Source organism: Rutidosis leptorrhynchoides, chromosome 2, assembly GCF_046630445.1.
Source record: "Rutidosis leptorrhynchoides isolate AG116_Rl617_1_P2 chromosome 2, CSIRO_AGI_Rlap_v1, whole genome shotgun sequence".
Taxonomy (NCBI): domain Eukaryota; kingdom Viridiplantae; phylum Streptophyta; class Magnoliopsida; order Asterales; family Asteraceae; genus Rutidosis; species Rutidosis leptorrhynchoides.
This window is the reverse complement of record NC_092334.1, coordinates 283226596-283251365: the sequence shown is the minus strand read 5'-3', so window position 1 is coordinate 283251365 and position 24770 is coordinate 283226596.

The following is a 24770-nucleotide window of genomic DNA, read 5'->3' as shown; positions in this document are numbered from 1 at the left end:
TCGTAACAATAGACCACAAGATTTCATATTTCAATATACATCCCATACATAGAGATAAAAATCATTCATATGGTGAACACCTGGTAACCGACATTAACAAGATGCATATATAAGAATATCCCCATCATTCCGGGACACCCTTCGGATATGATATAAATTTCGAAGTACTAAAGCATCCGGTACTTTGGATGGAGTTTGTTAGGCCCAATAGATATATCTTTAGGATTCGCGTCAATTAGGGTGTCTGTTCCCTAATTCTTAGATTACCTGACTTAATAAAAAGGGGCATATTCGATTTCGATAATTCAACCATAGAATGTAGTTTCACTTACTTGTGTCTATTTTGTAAATCATTTATAAAACCTGCATGTATTCTCATCCCAAAAATGTTAGATTTTAAAAGTGGGACTATAACTCACTTTCACAGATTTTTACTTCGTCGGGAAGTAAGACTTGGCCACTGGTCGATTCACGAACCTATAACCAATATGTACATATATATCAAAGTATATTCAAAATATATTTACAACACTTTTAATACATTTTGATGTTTTAAGTTTATTAAGTCAGCTGTCCTCGTTAGTAACCTACAACTAGTTGTCCAACGTTAGATGTACAGAAAAAAATTGATATATATTATCTTGAATCAATCCACGACCCAGTGTATACACGTCTCAGGCTAGATCACAACTCAAAGTATATATATTTTTGGAATCAACTTCAACCCTGTATAGCTAACTCCCACATTACTGCATATAGAGTGTCTATGGTTGTTCCAAATAATATATACACATGGGTCGATATGATATGTCAAAACATTTGCATACGTGTCTATGGTATCCCAAGATTACATAATATATTAGAATACATGTATAATACAATATAAGTTAGCTAGGATATGATTAATATAGATTTGTTACCAATTTTCACGTTGCTACAACAAGAAAAATTATCCAATCTTGTTTTACCCATAACTTCTTCATTTTAAATCCGTTTTGAGTGAATAAAATTGCTATGGTTTCATATTGAACTCTATTTTATGAATCTAAACAGAAAAAGTATAGGTATATTGTCGGAAATATAAGTTACAAGTTGTTTTTGTAAAGGTAGTCATTTCAGTCGAAAGAACGATGTCTAGATAACCATTTTAGAAAACATACTTCCACTTTGAGTTTAACCATGACTTTTGGATATAGTTTCATGTTCATAAGAAAAATCATTTTCCCAGAAAAACAACTTTTAAATCAAAGTTTATCATAGTTTTTAATTAACTAACCCAAAACAGCCCGCGGTGTTACTACGACGGCGTATGTCCGGTTTTACAGTGTTCTTCGTGTTTCCAGGTTTTAAATCATTAAGTTAGCATATCATATAGATATAGAACATGTGTTTAGTTGATTTTAAAAGTCAAGTTAGAAGGATTAACGTTTGTTTGCGAACAAGTTTAGAATTAACTAAACTATGTTCTAGTGATTACAAGTTTAAACCTTCGAATAAGATAGCTTTATATGTATGAATCGAATGATGTTATGAACATCATTACTACCTCAAGTTTCCTGGATAAAGTTATTGGAAATGAGAAAAATGGATCTAGCTTCAAAGGATCCTTGGATGGCTTGAAAGTTCTTGAAGTAGAATCATGACACGAAAACAAGTTCAAGTAAGATTTCCACTCGAAATAAGATTGTTATAGTTATAGAAATTGAATCAAAGTTTGAATATGAGTATTACCTTGTATTAGAAAGATATCTTACTGTAAATAATAAAGATTTCTTGAGGTTGGATGATCACTCTACAAGATTGGAAGTAAGCTAGCAAACTTGGAAGTATTCTTCATTTTATGAAACTAGAACTTGTAGAATTTATGAAGAACACTTAGAACTTGAAGATAGAACTTGAGAGAGATTAATTAGATGAAGAAAATTGAAGAATGAAAGTGTTTGTAGGTGTTTTTAGTCGTTGGTATATGGATTAGATATAAAGGATGTGTAAATTTGTTTACATGTAAATAAGTCATGAATGATTACTCATATTTTTGTAATTTTATGAGATATTTCATGCTAGTTTCCAAATGATGGTTCCCACATGTGTTAGGTGACTCACATGGGCTGCTAAGAGCTGATCATTGGAGTGTATATACCAATAGTACATACATCTAAAAGCTGTGTATTGTACGAGTACAAATACGGGTGCATACGAGTAGAATTGTTGATGAAACTGAACGAGGATGTAATTGTAAGCATTTTTGTTAAGTAGAAGTATTTTGATAAGTGTCTTGAAGTCTTTAAAAAGTGTATGAATACATATTAAAACACTACATGTATATACATTTTAACTGAGTCGTTAAGTCATCGTTAGTCGTTACATGTAAGTGTTGTTTTGAAACCTTTAGGTTAACGATCTTGTTAAATGTTGTTAACCCATTGTTTATTAAATCAAATGAGATGTTAAATTATTACATTATCATGATATCATGTTGTATTAATATATCTTAATATGATATATATACATTAAATGTCGTTACAACGATAATCGTTACATATATATCTCGTTTCAAAATCATTAAGTTAGTAGTCTTGTTTTTACATATGTAGTTCATTATTAATATACTTAATGATATGTTTACTTATAATAATATCATTGTAACTATATATATATATATATATATATATATATATATATATATATATATATATATATATATATATATATATATATCCATATATATGTCATCATATAGTTTTTACAAGTTTTAACGTTCGTGAATCGCCGGTCAACCTGGGTGGTCAATTGTCTATATGAAACCTATTTCAATTAATCAAGTCTTAACAAGTTTGATTGCTTAACATGTTGGAAACATTTAATCATGTAAATATCAATTTCATTTAATATATAAAAACATGGAAAAGTTCGGGTCACTATAATATGCCTCCTTCGCCCACAATTGTGACAAGAAAAAGGAAAAACTCCGGAAGCACCTTTCTTCACACTACCAACACTCTCGGTTGCACCTTTACTCTTCTTGTTCGAATGACTAGTAGCTTCGAACTTCCTTTTTCCAAAAGTAAAGCCACTCTTTCTCAAAGCGAGCGACTCAAAACCTTTGGCCATATCAAAAAACTCATCAAAGCTTTTCACCACGTCCACACTAATCTTATCTTGATAGTTGTCATTCAAGATTCGATAGAAGTCTTCCTTCAACATTTTATCGTTCCCGACATACTCCGGGCAAAATTGGGTCTTTGACAAGAAAACGGATTTGAGAGTGTTCAAATCCATCGACCCTTGCCTCAAGGCACGCAACTCGTCCTTAAGTCTAGTAAGATCGGCCGAAGTTCGGTACTCGTTGAAAAACTCCGCCTTGAACTCGTCCCAAGTGAAATCCATACATTGTTCTTCACCGTAAAGTTGGATTTTCGCGTCACGCCACAACTTGGCATCGCCCCGCAACATACTACACCCGTACCTTGTTTTCTTATCGAGAGGGCATTCACAAGTACGAAAAGCCCCCTCCATATCGGAGATCCAACGGGCACACTTAAGAGGGTCTCGTTCACCATCGAAGGTGGGAGGTTGAGAATCCTTGAAATTCTTATAAAAGAAGTCCCGTCTCCCCACATTATCTTCTTGTAGAACAAGCTTAACTTGTTCCTTAACCACATTGATTAGTTGCTCGTCGATCGTATCTAGAAACATCTTCTTAACGTCTTCGAGAAACTCTGCTTTTTGACGTTTAAAGATGGCCTCAACTTTGGCCGTGAACTCAACATCCTCACTCGTACCTCCTTCATTGGTGTCATGTCCATTTCTCATCTTCATTCTATAAAACGGAAATAGGTTAAACAACGAACGAAAAGACATGACACATACACATATTCACCTCACCGCCCCATCTTGCTCAACAATCGTCGTACATCGCTTGTTTGACACGACTTGAACCCGTAACAATGGTAGCTTATCATTGTTACGCGTGCAGGTCGCATTAACTCGCCAGTACAACGTCTATATCCTTGATGATTGCAAGAACACAACACAAAACAATTAGCGCATAGTTAGTTCACCTAATCCTAGGCACTAACCATTCCCCGGTCCGACCCGTCTCCTACAAGTCCCGCATAACGCGCATACACAATTGAAGTCTAAGTCTAGGCGCCTATCTCAAGTCGCCTAAATCCCTTAGACCATGCTCTGATACCACTTGTAATGACCCGACTTCATTATCTCAAAAACACACTAAAAAAAATTTTCAGTTTCAATACATCTGGACGGCATCCAGCAAAGAAGCCTTAGACGGCGTCCAGAAGGTCTGGACGGTGTCTAAATGAATTGCAAGCTACTTATTTGGTTGTCCCACTTACGTGAGCGGAAAACCCGCTTCCCGACACTTTTAAACAAAAACCTTTTCACAACATGTCAATATAAGTTAAACTAAGAGATTTCCAAAATAAAATCAAGTTTTACAACATCGGGCCCACATCGGTCGTTTTATGAGTTTCGTTCAAAAATACAAGTTTCGACCATTCTAGTTTAATTTCCAAACGACACTAGAGCATGGTGTTTGGTGTTAAACTACCCAATTCTTGGCCGAACTTCCAAAAAGCTAAACCCCCGAGAGCCACTACTATTCCAAACGAATACCTTTGCCCTTGTCCACGCCAGAGCCTAAAAAGGTAAACAACGAGAGGCTAAGCTAAAGCTTAGTGAATGCAATAATTATACATATACATATATATCCAACTTACTTGCAATCACTTACACGATACCGCAATACAAGCTAGCAATTCGACAACTATGCAAACATTATGCATAAACCAATAACCGCAATTCATAATAAGCTAGCGACACCAAAAGCATATAGTTCACAATTAAATATGCTAATACAAAATTCACACAACCATGGTTAACCAATCGTACAAGGGAACGGTACTCGCTAGAGACCATCGGAGTTCATAACATCCATTAGTGTACATACGACGCGTAATCACTAATCCCCCGGGTGATGTCTTGAACACCGCGACAATTTCGCCCCCATGACAATGTGGTGTCTTGAACACCGCGACAATTCCACATGTCAATCAAACTAAATGAGTGGTGTCTTGAACACCGTGACAATTCCACTCCCATGACAATGTGTTGTCTTGAACACCGCGACTATTCCACATGTCAATCAAATCAACGAGTGGTGTCTTGAACACCGCAACAATTCCACTCGTTACGTAGAATGTGGTGTCTTGAACACCGCGACAATTCCACATTCCACGCTACACAAATAAATACATTATATACGTACACGCATAATTATTCCACTCACCTTACACGTCGGTGATGATTAAACACTTCCGTACGCTTCAAAGCAAAGTACCTAATACATTAAGTACATATATCAATTATTCATTCAAGTTGGTCAACCAACTTATTTGCCATACAAGTGCCATTTGGCCCATAGTGCAGACGTGACCCATTTGCACCATTCATTCTAACACTAGGTCGGGATTTTGTCAAACCCTTACTAACAATTCGATTATGGTCTTAATACACCTTTTAACACAAAGTTATCTCATTTTCGCACCCATTAACCCCCTTAGGTCATCAAGGACTCATTTGACCCATTTCAAGATTAACACACTCATTTGGGTCACTATCATACCCAAATACACCCATTCACTTTAAACACTAAGTGTGCTAGTGCTTTACTAACATTTAAGACCCATAAACACAATTTAACATTTTAAAACCCTAGGTTAGTCATCTTTGAGTACTCATGACCCAAACTTACCCAAAAAACCCCAAATCACTAACAAATGGGTTTTATGTTCATCTCTAACCCAAACCCTAACCCTTAAACAATTAAAACAAGGAAATCAAGGTTAAGACTTACCACAACAATTAAAATGTAGCTAAAGACTAGATGAACAACATTAACACTCGAGCTTTAACCCGAAACAAGCTTCTTCCTCCTTAGATTGAGCTTTCTCACTCTAAAAACCTCCTCTCTCTCTAAAATTGAAGTGGAAATGAAAGAGTAGTTGAAAATGAAGTAATGAGGCTCACCAAACTGATCTTGGGACCTTTAAGTCGTGCCCCGTGTGAAATTACCAAAATACCCATTTTAAATATCTAAAAACAAAACAGCTAGCCCGCCAGTTCATCTGGACGACATCCAGGATTACTGGACGGCGTCCAGCCCTTCACACTGGGACGGCGTCCCACCATTTTGGACGGCGTCCCAAAAAACTAGGAAAACAGGATCTTACAAGGAAGAAGATCAATTGCACACTGGTACAACAGAAGAACATGTGCATGAAACCATACCACGATTGAAGAAACCATTGATGGAAAGTTCTAGTGGTGGAATGTGGAAAGCCAGGCAAGGAAGACACAATGTTTCTTTTAAGAGAACAGCTGATGTAACATCCCGCCTTTTTCCGTTTACTTTCCGTTTAACTATTTTAAAGTCTGTTATATAATTATAATATCTTCCGTTAATACGCGTTTTAAAATATTTCGTTTAGGTAATGCACGCACCCGATTTAAACTCGAAGGACTAAAGTTTCCAAAGGGTCAAACTAGTGACTAGGTCAACTAGTCAACCCTTCTCCTCCATCCACTCATTCATCCTCCCTTTTCTACTTTTGATACTTTCAAATTCTCTCAACTCTCAAGCAAAGAATCACCATCTATTTCAAATCGAGCAAGCATCAATCCAAACAAATTATATATTTGGAATCCTCGCATCTTCCTCTTCGATTCCATAGCGATTTCATTACATTTGGGTAACTTTCTAAAATCACTAGATTCGTTGTTCTTGATGTTTTTAACTTATAAAAGTGTTAATTAGTGTCTATGGCTCAAGTCTAACATGAATATGTGTTTGGTTTGCTCAATTTGTTGTTTTGGGTAACTAGCATGAACTTATCAAATGGGTATGTTTAATCTTGGGTTTTGGATGATTAAATGTTGTTAGATGTTGAAAGTGCATGTATTAAATGTGTTCCTAACATCACTAGCTTCAAGTTGATATGTAGATTGACATGGATTAGCTTCATAAGTAAAATTGTTAAATTTGTGAATTTGGGTTAGGGTTTGATAGGAGAAAAATGAACCTTTGATGCATTGAATGCTTTGCAATGTTATTTGTAAGTGTTTAGTTCTATTGTATGACTAATTATCTACGAAACAGCGTATCATATGAGTGCATTTATTTCCCGAATCGCAATTATGCATTTATGAAATTAAAGCATTAATTATGAGCATTAATTGATCATTTAATTTGGAATTTCGATTATTGCAAATGATTTTTTGGTTGATGAAACGTGTTTAGTTGTGTTCCTTGTCAAATTACCTTTCCAACGATATAAGATAAGTGTCGTAAGTGTTTACGGTTTGTGAATTGTGCTAAATTGAAGATTGGATTTAGACTTGAATAATTGAAACTGACCAGGCACCAGACCACGTTAAGTGTCGCGGCGTGGCCCTCCTTGGTCGCGGCACGGCATTTGCCATGTTTGACTTCTGACCTACATTGTCAAAATTCGAAAAATGTTTGCTATGCTACGCACCTCCGATTCACATGTAACTTGTTCTAACATGCTTATACATGAATAAAAACCTTAGAAAAATAGTTCGGGACCCGACCCGAACGTGTTGACTTTTTTGTTGACTTTGACTTGACCAAAGTTGACTTTTGTCCAAACTTAATCAAATACTTATGCAATCATTCTAACATGCTTTTGTACTTGTACCTTGCATGAAACATGACAATTTGATTCACATGCTATTATAATCGAGTCGTAACGAGCCATATGACTAATTGCACACTTTGACCAATCGTGTTTACTGTTATTGATACGACTTACTTGTTTAGGTCAAGACTAGCATTCGTCCTTGCACACGTTTACTTGTGAAGTACTTTTATACGCTTGCACTCAAGGTGAGATCATAGTCCCAACTTTTCAACAACTCTTACTTTAAATTATGGGATGAGAAACATATACGTATCATACTTTTATGCTTTGAACACAAGTACGAAAACAAACATTCCACGTGCGAGTTTGAACAAAAAGCCTCAATTCAATTATCATTAGTTACACTTGCAGGGTGTAAACGAGAACTTATATTATGTGATCACATGGGCTTGACGAGCCTCATTCGGACGGTTCGTTCCCGTTAGTGGATGAAATATATTTTCGAGTATAGTGTATGTTCTAACACTACGTTACAGAGTACAAAACAGTTAAGTCTTGATAATAGGGTGCTCGCAAACATACTTTTGGAATACAAACGATTTGGATAATCAACTATATTAAATCTTGTGGTTCAAAAACAACGTTACTAACACACCTATGATTTCACCAACGTTTTTCGTTGACAGTTTTCTATATGTTTTCCCAGGTCCTTGAAAGCTAGGTGATACATGCTTCCGCACATTATTTTTGATACTTGCTTGGATGTCGAGTATATATATTCATACATGGAGCATCTTTTGGATTACTTTCAAAATTGTGTCGCATAGGTTTCATTTGTACGTTAAACATTGTAATGTAACTTGTCGTGGAACTACCTTTGTAAACTTGAAACACTTTTACATTTGAAATGAATGCGACATATTTTGGTCAAACGTCATTTTAAAGACTTTTGACCACGTAACGGGACCTAAGTAGACGGCGACGTCAATGACAATTTTGTCGGGTCGCTACAGATGGTATCAGAGCATGGGTTGTAGGGATTTAGAGTTCATTGGTGTCAACCCCGAGTCATAGGGTACATTGGTGAGTCTAGACTACAACCGGCATATAGACTTGAAGTAGGAATTACTTGACTACTTGTGCATTTATACTTGAACTCTTCAATTCATATCTAACTTATATTCCATCTTAATCTCACGTTGTTTAATTTGATTGACACGCCACCTTGACTTCGTGAAATAATGTCGAATGCACATATGAATTAGGGTAATATAATTTCCGGGATTATATTACGGTGACTCATATGAACGTTCCGACATTATGACATAAAGAATTTAAGACGAGTCAAGGAAAATTTTTCTCTTTATCCTCATTCCATATCACGGTTAGTATTATTGAGAATACTAATCAACGATATTCTTGTATTTTGAAGGAACAATGCCTCCTCGTCGTGTGCCACGCCATGAAACACCTGAACAAGCTCTACAACGAATGATAGCCACCGTCGTGGATGCGGCCATGGCCTAAAACTCATCCAACAACAACAACAATAACAATAACCACAACAACAATCAAGGGGCCGGTAACTCAAGCGAAGGGTGCTCCTACAAAGCCTTCATGGGGTGCAAACCTCATACTTTTGATGGGACCGGGGGACCGGTTACTCTCACTCGATGGTTCGAACAAACGGAGGCCGTTTTTAGCATAAGCAGTTGTCGGGACCAAGATAAGGTCAAATACTCCACTCACACTTTCACCGGTGTCGCCCTCACATGGTGGAACACCTATGTACAATCGGTGGGTACCGATGAAGCCCACGCCCTCTCTTGGGCCGATTTAAGGGAAAAGATGATCATCGAATATTTCCCTCGTGAAGAAACCCGAAAGCTCGAACAAGGGCTAAGAACTTTAAAAGCGGGCGGAAACGATCTCAAGGCTTATAATCAACGATTTTCCGAATTAGCCTTGATGTGCCCAAACCTTGTGAACCCCGAGTCTTCAAGGGTTGAACTTTACATGGATGGTCTTCCAAAGAGCATCAAACAAGGAGTAATGTCATCCAAACCCACCAATCATCAAGAAGCTTTAAATATGGCCCGCAAATTGATAGAAACAGTGGACGAAATTGTACTACCAGCACCTAAAGCCGAGGATAAGTCGGGTAGCAACAACAGAAAATGGGAAGCCACTCCATCAAGCAACTACAACAACAACTTCACCAAAAAGACTTTCACCTCCGACGCCAAGAAAAGTTATGGCGGAAATAAACCTTTTTGCAACAAATGCCACAAACATTACTATGGTGAATGTGACAAATCATTTTGCCACCGGTGCCAAAGGAGTGGTCATGTGGCCAACGATTGTAGAAGTGCCACCCCTGATAATGCTAAAAACGAACATATATTTCATAGCATTATTCTTCAAGAAAGACAAGCTTTTAGTTGCAATTGTTCTATTTACAAGTGATATTCGTTTAAATAATAAAAGGTGAAGACAAAAGATAGATTCGACGAATTGAAGACGCAAATGACCAAAAAGCTCAAAAGTACAAAATACAATCAATGAGGTTCCAATTATTGATAAGAAACGTCTCAAAATTACAAGAGTGCAAGATTCAAAACGCAAAGTACAAGATATTAAATTATTCGCAAGGACGTTCGAAAATCCGGAACCGGGACCAGAGTCAACTCTCAACGCTCGACGCAACGGACTAAAAATTACAAGTCAACTATGCACATAAATATAATATAATATTTAAATAATTACTAAAATTATTTATATATTATATTTATTTATATAATCGTCGGCAAACAAAGAGCCAAAGTTGAGTGAGCTGTAAAATGGAACTCCGCGACTTGCGGAGTTCGAAGACCAAATGGGCCGCGACTCGCGGAGCCCCCAATTTTGAAACAGCCTATAAAAGCAACGTAGTTCGACGAGTAAAAATATCCATAAAATCTCTCTTTCTCTATATGTAAACGTAATATATATATATATTTTAATTTTAATTTTAATTTTAATTTTAATTTTAATTTTAATTTTAATTTTAATTTTAATTCTAATAATAAGGGTATATTAGCGAATGTTGTAAGGGTGTAAGTCGAAATTCTGTCCGTGTAACGCTACGCTATTTTTAATCATTGTAAGTTATGTTCAACCTTTTTACATTAATGTCTCGTAGCTAAGTTATTATTATGCTTATTTAATCCGAAGTAATCATGATGTTGGGCTAAAAATATTAAAATTGGGTAATTGGGCTTTGTACCATAATTGGGGTTTGGACAAAAGAACGACACTTGTGGAAATTAGACTATGGGCTATTAATGGGCTTTATATTTGTTTAACTAAATGATAGTTTGTTAATTTTAATATAAAGATTTACAATTGGACGTCCCTATAAATAACCATTTACACTCGATCGGACACGATGGGCGGGGTATTTATATGTACGAATAATCGTTCATTTAACCGGACACGGGAATAGATTAATAGCCACTAGAATTATTAAAACAGGGGTGAAATTATGTACAAGGACACTTGGCATAATTGTTAACAAAGTATTAAAACCTTGGGTTACACTCAGTCGACATCCTGGTGTAATTATTAAACAAAGTATTAAAATCTTGTTACAGTTTAAGTCCCCAATTAGTTGGAATATTTAACTTCGGGTATAAGGATAATTTGACGAGGACACTCGCACTTTATATTTATGACTGATGGACTGTAATGGACAAAAACCAGACGGACATATTAAATAATCCAGGGCAAAGGACAATTAACCCATGGGCATAAAACTAAAATCAACACGTCAAACATCATGATTACGGAAGTTTAAATAAGCATAATTCTTTTATTTCATATTTAATTTCCTTTATTTTATATTTAATTGCACTTCTAATTATCGTACTTTTATTTATTGTTATTATATTTAATTGCAATGCAATTTTAATTATCGTACTTTTTAATTATCGCAAGTTTATTTTATCGCACTTTTATTATTCGCAATTTCATTATCGTTATTTACTTTACGTTTTAAATTAAGTCTTTTATTTATTTAATATTTTACATTTGGTTTTAACTGCGACTAAAGTTTTAAAATCGACAAACCGGTCATTAAACGGTAAAAACCCCCCTTTATAATAATAATATTACTTTTATATATATTTGTATTTTTATAAATTAAACTAATATAGCGTTAAGCTTTGATTAAAAGATTTTCCCTGTGGAACGAACCGGACTTACTAAAAACTACACTACTGTACGATTAGGTACACTGCCTATAAGTGTTGTAGCAAGGTTTAAGTATATCCATTCAATAAATAAATAAATATCTTGAGTAAAATTGTATCACATTTAATAGTATTTCCTTTTAAAATTTAATAGTATTTTATACCCCTTAGCTTCAAACATCAAGTAATTTTTGGCGCCGCTGCCAGGGAACTTAAACGCCGAAAGCGCAACGCTAAATATTAAAAAAAAAAGATTTTTATTTTTAGTTTACTTTTATAAAAATACGTTTTTGTAAAAATACGTTTTAAATATTCAAAAACATAAAAAAATATATAAATATTTTTAAGAGTTTGTTAAATATTTAAGTTTTATAAAGTTTCTTTATTTTTATTTTATAAAAGTATAATTTTTATTTAAATATTTTGTTTAAAACATAAAATTAAGAAAACCGAAAATATATATATATATATATATATATATATATATATAAGATTTTTATAAAATTATAAAGTATTTCTATTTTTATAAGTTTTTATTTAGTTTTTATAAATATTTTATTTAAATATTTAAACAGAAAATATAAAAAAAAAGTAAAACGTCGAATTTAAATCAGCCTGTCAACTGAAATTCCAAACCCCGCGACTTGCGGCGTTTGTAGCCACGAGGCACCGCGACTCGCAGAGCCGTCTGACACGGGCCACACAGAAGCCCTAATTCGCATTAATTACGGATAATTATTAATTATAATTAATTTTAAACCCTAATTAGGTTTAGATTTTAATATTATTTAGTTTTACTTTTTATTTAATTTGTATTTTAGTTTATTTAGATTATTTAAATTACAAAATTAATAGTTTTATAAAATAAATAATATAAGAATAATATTTTTATAAAAATTGTACTTTTTACAACTTTTAGTATATTTTTATATTTTGTCCTTTTTTAATTATTTTAGCGTAATATTTGTATTTTTCGCTCGTATTTAGTTTTAAACTTAGTTTTTGCCATAGTTATTTTTATTTATAGATTTTTAGGCTTTGCCGTAAAATCCCTTAGTGCTTTTTCTTTAGACTAAGATCTAGGTGCTTTAGAATTTTGCGACGCCTTTTTAAGTTTTAGTACCTTTTTAAGTTATTTCCATTTGGGATATAGTTTTACTTGTAAGCTTTAATATTTTTAGACGCAACTTTTAGTTTTAAATTTTTAGTTCTTTTTTAAGTTTAGACGCGCTATTTTCTTATTTCTCGACGCCTTTTACCTATGCATCAATTATCACTCCAATTAGTAATCTCAATTTGCGATTATAATTTTAAGTTAGTAATAGTAATAAGGTTGGGTTAGTCGAGTGTTTTAAAGTTTTATAGTCATTTTCTTTTTCTTTCTTATTTTTCGACGCCTTTTATTTTTCAATTCTTTTCTTTTTTGACCTTTTTCGATGTGCTCTTTTTCTTTCTTATTTCTCGCTATTCTAGTTTTTAGGACTTAGAATTTTCTCTACTTCTTATCTAAATTTATTAAAATTACGAAAATTTATTTTAAGTGGTTAAATTGATAGACATCAAAATTTTCTGGTTCGTAGTAATAGTTGGATTTGTACGTGGACCGGGTTATTGGAGCCAAACAGTACTCAATTATATTGAGACCAAACGAATCCTGCCCCTCTGCTGCATCTTTTGGCTATTCGAAACGTGGGCAAAATCAGAAAAGTCTAATAATTGAATAACTTATATAATTTTTCTTTTCTTTTAAAAACTAATAGGATATTCAGTGAATGCACCGAGCAAGACGTTCACCACCTTTTGTAAGTTCACCACCTGTAACTAGATCAAGACATCTAGCAAATATTACCGCCGTTGATTTCCTTTAGAATCGTCATCCAGTCGACCAAGTACTCCAATTCCAATTTTCGATAATCCATTTTTTGAACCCGACCTCACAATTGAGAATCCGGAGAATATTCAGGGACGATTCATAGATCCTGAACCATTAAATTTTCCTCCGGAACCACCAATCATTCAAACAGAGATTGTTGAGGAACGAACCATTAAATCAGAATCCTCTAGTGATTCCGATTCAACAAATTCAATTATGGAGAATCTAGAACCTTTAAGTATGGAAGACCGAATGAGAGCTAAACGTACTGGCCAAGGTCACGCAATTACTCATCTAGACATTAATGCGCCAGATTATGAAATCAAAGGACAAATTCTACACAAGGTGACTAATCAATGCCAATTTAGTGGTGCGCCGAAGGAAGATCCAAATGAACATCTTCGTACCTTTAATAGGATCTGCACTCTATTTAAAATCCGAGAAGTGGAGGATGAACAGATATATCTCATGTTATTTTCCTGGACTTTAAAAGGAGAAGCCAAAGATTGGTTGGAATCGTTACCTGAAGGGGCGATTGATACATGGGACGTTTTAGTTGAAAAATTTCTTAAACAATTCTTTCCGGCATCTAAAGCCGTAAGACTTCAAGGAGAAATTGTTAAGTTCACACATAAACCAAACGAAACTCTATATGAGGCGTGGACAAGATTTGGAAAGTTATTAAGAGGATGTTCGCAACATGGTTTAGACACCTGTCAAATAGTACAAATATTCTACCAAGGATGCGACATCACTACAAGAAAAGACATTGATATAGCAGCTGGTGGTTCCATTATGAAGAAAACCGAAACTGATGCTTATAAAATTATTGATAACACTGCTTCCCACTCACATGAGTGGCACCAAGAAAAAGATATCGTTAGATCATCTAAAGCAGCTAGAGCCGATTCTAGCCATGACTTAGATTCCATTTCCGCAAAGATAGATGCTGTCGAGAGACGAATGGAAAAGATGACTAAGGATATTCACTCAATACGAATTAGTTGTGAGCAGTGTGGAGGACCACATTTGACAAAAGATTGTCTCAGTATTGAATTAACAATGGAACAAAGAGAGAATATTTCATACATAAACCAAAGGCCTGGAAATAATTATCAGAATAATTATCAACCGCCAAGACCGATCTACAATCAAAACCAGAATTATAATCGAAATATTCCATACAACAACCAACAAGGTCCTAACAATCAACAAGTATCCAATAATACTTACAATCAGCAAAGACCTAATTTTCAAAACAAACCACCACAACCGATGATAAAAAGCCGAATTTAGAAGATATGATGACGAAACTAGTTGAAACTCAAACGCAGTTTTTCACATCTCAAAAACAAACTAATGAACAAAATGCTCAAGCATTTTGAAATCAACAAGCTTCTATTCAAAATTTGGAACAAGAAGTAAGTAACCTAGCAAGGTTAATAGGTGAAAGAAAACCGGGAAGTTTACCTAGTGATACAAATGCAAACCCCTGGAATGAAACAGCTAAAGCTATTACCACAATAAGTGGTACAACACTTAAACCACCTGAAATACCTGTAACTTCTGATGAAGCTATTCCTACTCCACAAGAACCACAACCTGAACAAGATAAGGAAAAAGAACCGGTAGTTGAAAAGGTTAATGAAGATAACACAGTTAAGGATAAACCTTATGTTAAACCTTACCAACCACCACTTCCTTACCCGAGTAAAATGAAAAAAGAAAAACTTGAAGTCGAGCAATCCAAATTCTTGGATATGTTTAAACAAATAAATGTAAATCTTCCTTTCATTGATTTGATTTCAGGAATGCCTAGATATGCTAAATTTCTGAAAGATCTAATCACAAACAGAAAGATAATGGAAGAACTCTCGGCTGTTACTATGAACGCTAATTGTTCAGCAGTGCTGTTGAATAAGATACCAGAAAAATTATCTGATCCAGGAAGTTTCACAATTCCATGTTTTCTGGGTAGTCTTAGTTCAATAGAAGCATTGGCAGACTTAGGTGCTAGTATAAATTTAATGCCGTTTTTACTATACGCTAAACTAGACCTTGGAGAATTGAAACCAACAAGAATAAGCATACAACTAGCCGATCGATCAATAAAATATCCTAGAGGGATAATGGAGAACATGCTAGTTAAAGTTGGTACTTTAGTATTTCCAGTAGATTTTGTTATTCTGGACATGGAAGAAGATTCTCAAGTTCCTCTCATATTAGGAAGACCATTCTTAAACACGGCTAAAGCAATGATAGACGTGTTCGGTAAGAAACTGACCCTAAATATAGAGGACGAGAGTGTTACCTTTTCAGTTGATAGAGCAATGCAACAACCGCAATCTGCAGATGATACATGTTATTATATTCAAAGTATAGATTCACATGCAGAATTATTAGAAGAATTTCCATAATTACAAGGAACGGGAGAATGTTCTTTAGGAGAAGGAACTGAACCAATTGATGAAGTTGAAATGTTAGCTACACTTATAGCTAATGGATATGAACCAACAACAGAAGAAATTCAAATGCTAAAAGAAGAAGAAAGATATCGATATAAATCATCAATAGAAGAACCACCAAAATTAGAGTTAAAGCCACTTCCAAACCATTTGGAATACGCTTATTTACATGGTGAATCTGAATTACCTGTAATAATATCGTCTTCTCTTACTGAAAATGAGAAATCACAACTCATTTCTGTGTTGAAAGCTCATAAACCAGCCATTGCATGGAAGATTCATTATATTAAAGGAATAAGTCCTTCGTATTGCACACATAAAATCCTTATGGAAGAAGGTCATAAAACGTATGTGCAACGCCAACGAAGACTAAATCCGAATATGCAAGATGTAGTAAAAAAAGAAATTATTAAACTACTAGACGCAGGTTTAATTTATCCAATTTCTGATAGTCCATGGGTAAGCCCAGTTCAATGCGTGCCTAAGAAGGGTGGCATGACTGTCATTACAAATGAAAAAAATGAGCTTATTCCTACTAGGACTGTAACAGGATGGCGTGTATGTATTGATTATAGAAAATTAAATGACGCCACCAGAAAAGATCACTTTCCCTTACCTTTCATTGATCAAATGTTGGAAAGGCTAGCCGAAAATAGTTACTATTGTTTTCTTGATGGATTTTCTGGATATTTTCAAATTCCAATAGCACCAGAAGATCAAGAGAAAACTACGTTCACGCGCCCTTATGGTACTTTTTCTTACAAACGCATGCCATTTGGACTTTGCAACGCCCCTGCAACCTTTCAAAGGTGCATGATGGCGATTTTTCACGACATGATAGAAGAATGCATGGAAGTTTTCATGGATGACTTTTCAGTCTTCGGTGATACATTTGAATCATGTCTAGCTAATCTTGAACGAATGCTTATTAGATGCGAACAATCAAATCTAGTACTTAATTAGGAGAAATGCCATTTCATGGTTAAAGAAGGCATCGTTCTTGGACATAAAATTTCAAAAGAAGGAATTGAAGTGGATAGAGCTAAAGTAGATGTAATTGCTAAACTTCCACATCCCACCAATGTTAGAGGAGTTAGGAGTTTTCTAGGGCATGCCGGTTTTTACCGACGTTTCATAAAAGATTTTTCTAAAATTGCCACTCCTATGAATAAACTCCTAGAAAAGGATGCTCCATTCATCTTTTCAGATGAATGTATCAAATCTTTTAATATTCTTAAAGAGAAACTTACTAATGCGCCGATCATGATAACACCAAATTGGAATCTACCGTTTGAATTAATGTGCGATGCAAGTGATTTTGCAATGGGAGCCGTTTTAGGACAAAGGATTGAAAAACGATTTCAACCTATATATTATGCTCGTAAGACGTTACAAGGAGCACAAACGAATTACACAACTACTGAAAAAGAACTCCTTGCTATTGTCTTTGTTTTTGACAAATTTCGTTCATATCTCGTTCTAGCAAAAACGGTGGTCTATACCGACCATTCTGCTCTTAAATACCTATTTTCAAAACAAGATGCCAAACCAAGATTAATCCGTTGGATCTTACTCTTACAAGAGTTTGATATTGAAATCCGAGATAAAAGAGGAGCAGAAAATCTCGCCGCTGATCATCTTTCTCGGCTTGAAAATCCCGAATTAGAAGTTCTAAATGAATCGGCCATACAAGACAACTTTCCTGATGAATATCTGTTGAAGATAGATTATAATGAAATACCATGGTTTGCAGACTATGCAAACTATTTAGTATGTGGATTCCTTGAAAAAGGATTATCGTACCAAAAACGAAAGAAATTCTTCAGTGATATAAAACACTATTTCTGGGAAGATCCACATCTATTTAAAAGTTGTCCAGATGGAATAATACGCCGATGTGTATTCGGAGATGAAGCTAGTAAAATTTTAAACCATTGTCACACAGGACCAACATGAGAGCATTATGGGCCTCAACTAACAGTAAGAAAAGTTTATGATGCTGGATTCTATTGGCCTACAATTTACAAAGACGCACACCTTCTTTGCAAATCCTGTGATGCTTGTCAAAGGGCCGGAAAAATAAGTCAACGTGATGAAATGCCACAAAATGTCATTCAAGTATGCGAAGTATTTGACATTTGGGGTATTGACTTTATGGGTCCATTTCAAAATCTCATAATAATCTCTATATTCTCGTAGCCATTGATTATGTATCTAAATGGGCGGAAGCACGAGCTCTCCCAACTAACGATGCACGAGTTGTAGTCAACTTTTTAAAACGTCTTTTTGCAAGGTTTGGAACGCCGAAAGCTTTAATAAGTGATCGGGTTCTTAAAAGATATGGAGTAACTCATAAAATCTCCACCGCATATCATCCACAAACAAGTGGACAAGTTGAAAATACCAACCGAGCTTTAAAACGTATTCTAGAGAAAACCGTAGGATCAAATCCGAAGGAATGGTCCATTAAATTGGAGGATGCACTCTGGGCTTTTAGAACAGCCTACAAAACCCCAATTGGAACCACACCTTTTAGACTCGTTTATGGAAAAGCATGTCATCTTCCAGTAGAAATTGAACACAAAGCATTTTGGGCTTTGAAGACATGTAATCTTGATTTACATGAAGCCGGACGTCTACGATTAAGTCAACTAAACGAATTAGAAGAATTAAGACATGAAGCATACGAAAATTCATTAATCTATAAGGAAAGAACGAATAAATGGCATGATAAAAGAATCAGAAGTTCAAAAGAATTTAAAGAATGAGACAGAGTTCTTCTTTTCAATTCACGATTCAAGCTATTTCCTGAAAAATTGAAATCAAGATGGTCTGGACCATTCATAGTCAAAAGAGTTTTCCCATACGGAACGATAGAATTAATAAATTCAAATGGAATTGAATTTAAAGTTAATGGTCACAGAGTTAAACATTACATAGATAGTCCGATGGAAGTCGACAACGAAGTTAATCACAATTTCGATACCACAGCTAACTAAGTGTGGGGAGAATCAAGTCTTTTAAAGGATAAGATGTATTTCTGTTAGAGTTAGATTTTCTGTTTTCGTGTAGTTCTCGAAAATGGAACCCGAATGGTCTTTCCCTAGCAGACCCTAAAGAACTAGTCTTCTCCCCCCATTCTGAATTTTTATTTTTTTTAGGTTTTTACGAAATGAAGACTTCCTGCGAACTAAACCATGGTCTAATGCTACACGCTTTGATCACTAAACGTAATAATGACACACTTCGAGTGAAATAGTATCAGTAATCAGAGAAAGATTGGACGGAGTAAGAAAAGAATACAGATGCGAAGATAATAAGTTACAATTTGGTAAAGGAAAATCAAAATCCGCAGCGAAAAGAAGAGCACGACACCTAGAAAGATGTCACAAATGCGGAAAATGGTCACATGGAGGTAAATGTTCAAATAATCAAACCTATTCAAACATCGAATTTGTTACTTTATGCAGAGACGGACCGTTCATATGTTTAGAAGAAAAAACACTGAATGCTCGAGGTTACGCCTATGTAGCCATGGAAAACCAATTAAACCGACTATCTTATGAATGGGATAGATCATATAACTAAGAATACTATCTCACAGGTAAGTCTGTACAGTTTTTATTTTTTTATTTTTATTTTTAACCTTTTAATAATAAACGCTAATTTGTTCGCTATAAAGTATTAAATTGGTATTGAATAAAATTAGGTTTGGCGACCGAAATTATTGATATCATTCAAAAATTTATTACATCACTGCGAAATTTAACGTTTATTCTTAAGGTATAAATATTTTTAATCAATCAACCCAAAATATTTCAAAAATTCGTCATGAGTTAAATTAGGTCATGGAACCGAAATTACTTTACCGAAAAGAGGGGCGTATATTTTTGATAATATTTGATTGATTAAAGTGGGATAAAAGCCAAAAAGATTTTTAATTTTACCATGTTTTAAAAAATTAATATATAAAAATTAAAATAATATTGTAAACTTTTTAAAATTAATATATTTAAAATTGTAAATATTTGAAAAATTAATCTTTTTAATATAAGTTTGTATGTTTAAAAACAAAAATATAATATAAGTTTGGTGTGAATTTTTAATTTTTATTATATGAATTTTTAATTTTATGCATTTTAAATTTAAGTTTGGTGTGAATTTAAAAACAAAAATTTACTTTATTTCGCTAAGTTAAAAATATGATTTTTAAAAAATTCGTCGTGAGTTGAAGACTAGGTCTTTGAACCGAAATTGCTTTACCCGAGGGAGGGACGAGAACTTTTATTATCATTATTTTTAATCTTATTGAATTAAAGTATGCCAAAAACATTATAAAAAAAAACCCAAAAATCTTAGCCTTTAAAACAATCGCTACAAAAAGACAAATTTTAAAATTTTGTCGAAGGACGGACTAGAACATCGATCCGAAACGACCTCGTCCTAATACAAAGGAAAACAAAATTTTAAATTTATTTTATATTTATTTTATAAGTTAAGGATTATTAAAAAAAAAAAAAACACCGCGACTCGCGGAGTTTGCATTGGCCAAATGCCGCGACTCGCGGAGGGTCCAAAATTCAGAAAAAAAATAAAACGCATCAGAACAGATCAGTTGCACACACCCAACACAAACAAACTGCGAAAAATCATGTTAAGAAGGATGCTATCAAGGAATTACTCAAGAAAAACGACTGAAAGGGGTGAATGTTCATCCCAAGCTCGCAATGCTCCTGCTGAGAATACGGAACAACAGGAGGTGGATAACTACTACAAACAAGATATACCTCATCCAGTCATGACATTTTCAGATATGCACTTGGAAGATTTGCACCCGAACTTGAGATTTGACAGACGTTGGATAGATTATCCAAAATACCAAAGGAGTTTGCATACTCTTCATTCTAAAGCTGTTGAAGTACCTAGGGTAATAGAATGGGCACCGTTAGAAGCTGTAGAATTGGCCGGGCCAATTAGAGAATTACTTACACAGAGGGTAAAACAACGCATTTTCAAAGACTGGCATTAAGTTCAGCAAAAGCAACTAATTTTGACGACAAGATGCAAAATAAATGTGATATAACAACAAGACGGAATGAACAAATAATATGCACCATTTATCATTCAGCAAACAAACACAAATATGTTTGGAAACTTTGGTAAAATTTAATCATTTCTACGCTAATCACCCTCAATAATTTAAATTGTTACTGATTTCTTGCAAATGAGGGCATTGCAAGATCTTAAGTGTGGGAAGGGGTTAAATTCTTTCGGATTTTTAAAAATTTTTATCTTAAACACTTGGTTACCATTAAAAATACTAGTAAAGCAGTAGTTGTATTAGAATGTAGTGCTATCTGATAATAAAGAACAGCCCTAGTCTTATATACTGACTACCCAATTCTAGTAAAAATTTTCAAAATTTTCAATTAAATGAACTCAAAATCATGTTTATATATATTTATGAATGATAAAATTAGGTATTAACACCGAAATTATTGTTACCTCGAAAAGGACATAAATTGAGAAACAAACCAAAATGTTAAAATTCATTTAAATGGAATAGAGGACAATAAAAAGGAAAATAAAAGCCAAGTGTGGGAAAAATTACCTAGTTATCTTAAACATATGTCACATATTTCTGTAACAAATAATTGAAAATACTTTTGTTTTGGACTAAATTAACTGTTTTACCCGATTTACTGTAATGAAAGATGGATCTACACGATGAATCAATTCCATCATTAAAAGAAAGTAAAGTCTTCCGAAAAAGACACGCGCTTCTTGATTTAGGTCATGAAGTTATCGTCCAGACCAGCTGTAGGTTGATGAAAACTCTAGAAAAGTCATCTCTAAAATCAGCAGGAAATCCACGGACCTCAGCATAAAACAGGGTCGCCAAGTGGTCAGATTTATCCTAACCATGAGAAGGATTTATCTCGTACAATGGGGGGCACCGTGCAAATTAGCTTGATAATACTAATGAATCAGATCCCCAGAAAGGATAATCTCTTTAAAGATTAAAAATCAGCTTATAAGCCTGATATTACTCAATCCTTGAGATTGACCTTAAAGATTGAGAATTCAAACTCATGGAATTCAATGATATCTAAACTCGAGCTTGAACGAGAAAATATTTTGATCAAATTATAAACCGATTTGTTTTCTGAAAACCCATTTTCAATGCGTTCATTACCATTGAACGTAAAATCCTAGGAATTCACCTGGAATTCATTAGGTCACCTGAACCAAATCGGGTGTCAACCGTAAGAACGATGGTTGCATAGCATGGTCGAAGACAGGACCTTGTGCCAGACCGGAAAATTATAAGGGTGAGCTTTACTATTGCTCCTACCAAGGATAGTAATTGCGTCCGACACGTTTTTGGACCATAATCAAATGCATGTCATTAGACATTGCCTTAACAGTTTCTTGTTCATCGCTTTTCTTTACAACCGGACGGTAGTTTATCGAAAGGTAATATACGGGACAAGTGAACTGGACGTGTTGCTTTCCTAATACAAGGTTAGCAAGTGGGTAACACAAAATCACAAGTGTTGAGCTAAAATTTTCAAATCTGAAACCCACACAACCCACAAAAATAGTTTGCAAACACCGGTGAAGGGTTATTCCGAAAAACTTATCTAGGGTAAAAACTAGATTTAATTTTCAAAAGATCAAATGTTTTCATAAAGATCCAATTTCTTAAAGGATCTAAATTTTTATAGTCATGTGGGACTGTAAACCACATCGTTACTACCATTGTTTATACCGCCGTAAAGAAATCACTAATGTACAAAGTGTGAAGAATAAAGAAGTGATTCTAGTATTTCAAGACTATATTGCTTGAGGACAAGCAACGCTCAAGTGTGGGAATATTTGATAATGCTAAAAACGAACATATATTTCATAGCATTATTCCTCAAGAAAGACAAGCTTTTAGTTGCAATTGTTCTATTTACAAGTGATATTCGTTTAAATAATAAAAGGTGAAGACAAAAGATAGATTCAACGAATTGAAGACGCAAACGACCAAAACGCTCAAAAGTACAAAATACAATCAATGAGGTTCCAATTATTGATAAGAAACGTCTCAAAATTACAAGAGTACAAGATTCAAAACGCAAAGTACAAGATATTAAATTATTCGCAAGGACGTTCGAAAATCCGGAACCGGGACCAGAGTCAACTCTCAACGCTCGACGCAACGGACTAAAAATTACAAGTTAACTATGCACATAAATATAATATAATATTTAAATAATTATTAAAATTATTTATATATTATATTTATTTATATAATCGTCGGCAAACAAAGAGCCAAAGTTGAGTGAGCTGTAAAATGGAACTCCGCGACTTGCGGAGTTCGAAGACCAAATGGGCCGTGACTCGCGGAGCCCCCAATTTTGAAACAGCCTATAAAAGCAACGCAGTTCGACGAGTAAAAATATCCATAAAATCTCTCTTTCTCTATATGTAAACGTAATATATATATATATATATATATATATATATATATATATATATATATATATATATATATATATATATATATATATATATATATATATATATATATATATATATATATATATATATATATATTAATTTTAATTTTAATTTTAATTTTAATTCTAATAATAAGGGTATATTAGCGAATGTTGTAAGGGTGTAAGTCGAAATTCTGTCCGTGTAACGCTACGCTATTTTTAATCATTGTAAGTTATGTTCAACCTTTTTACATTAATGTCTCGTAGCTAAGTTATTATTATGCTTATTTAATCCGAAGTAATCATGATGTTGGGCTAAAAATATTAAAATTGGGTAATTGGACTTTGTACCATAATTGAGGTTTGGACAAAAGAACGACACTTGTGGAAATTAGACTATGGGCTATTAATGGGCTTTATATTTGTTTAACTAAATGATAGTTTATCAATTTTAATATAAAGATTTACAATTGGACGTCCCTATAAATAACCATTTACACTCGATCGGACACGATGGGCGGGGTATTTATATGTACGAATAATCGTTCATTTAACCGGACACGGGAATGGATTAATAGCCACTAGAATTATTAATACAGGGGTGAAATTATGTACAAGGACACTTGACATAATTGTTAACAAAGTATTAAAACCTTGGGTTACACTCAGTCGACATCCTGGTGTAATTATTAAACAAAGTATTAAAATCTTGTTACAGTTTAAGTCCCCAATTAGTTGGAATATTTAACTTCGGGTATAAGGATAATTTGACGAGGACACTCGCACTTTATATTTATGACTGATGGACTGTTATGGACAAAAACCAGACGGACATATTAAATAATCCATGACAAAGGACAATTAACCCATGGGCATAAAACTAAAATCAACACGTCAAACATCATGATTACGGAAGTTTAAATAAGCATAATTCTTTTATTTCATATTTAATTTCCTTTATTTTATATTTAATTGCACTTCTAATTATCGCACTTTCATTTATTGTTATTATATTTAATTGCAATGCA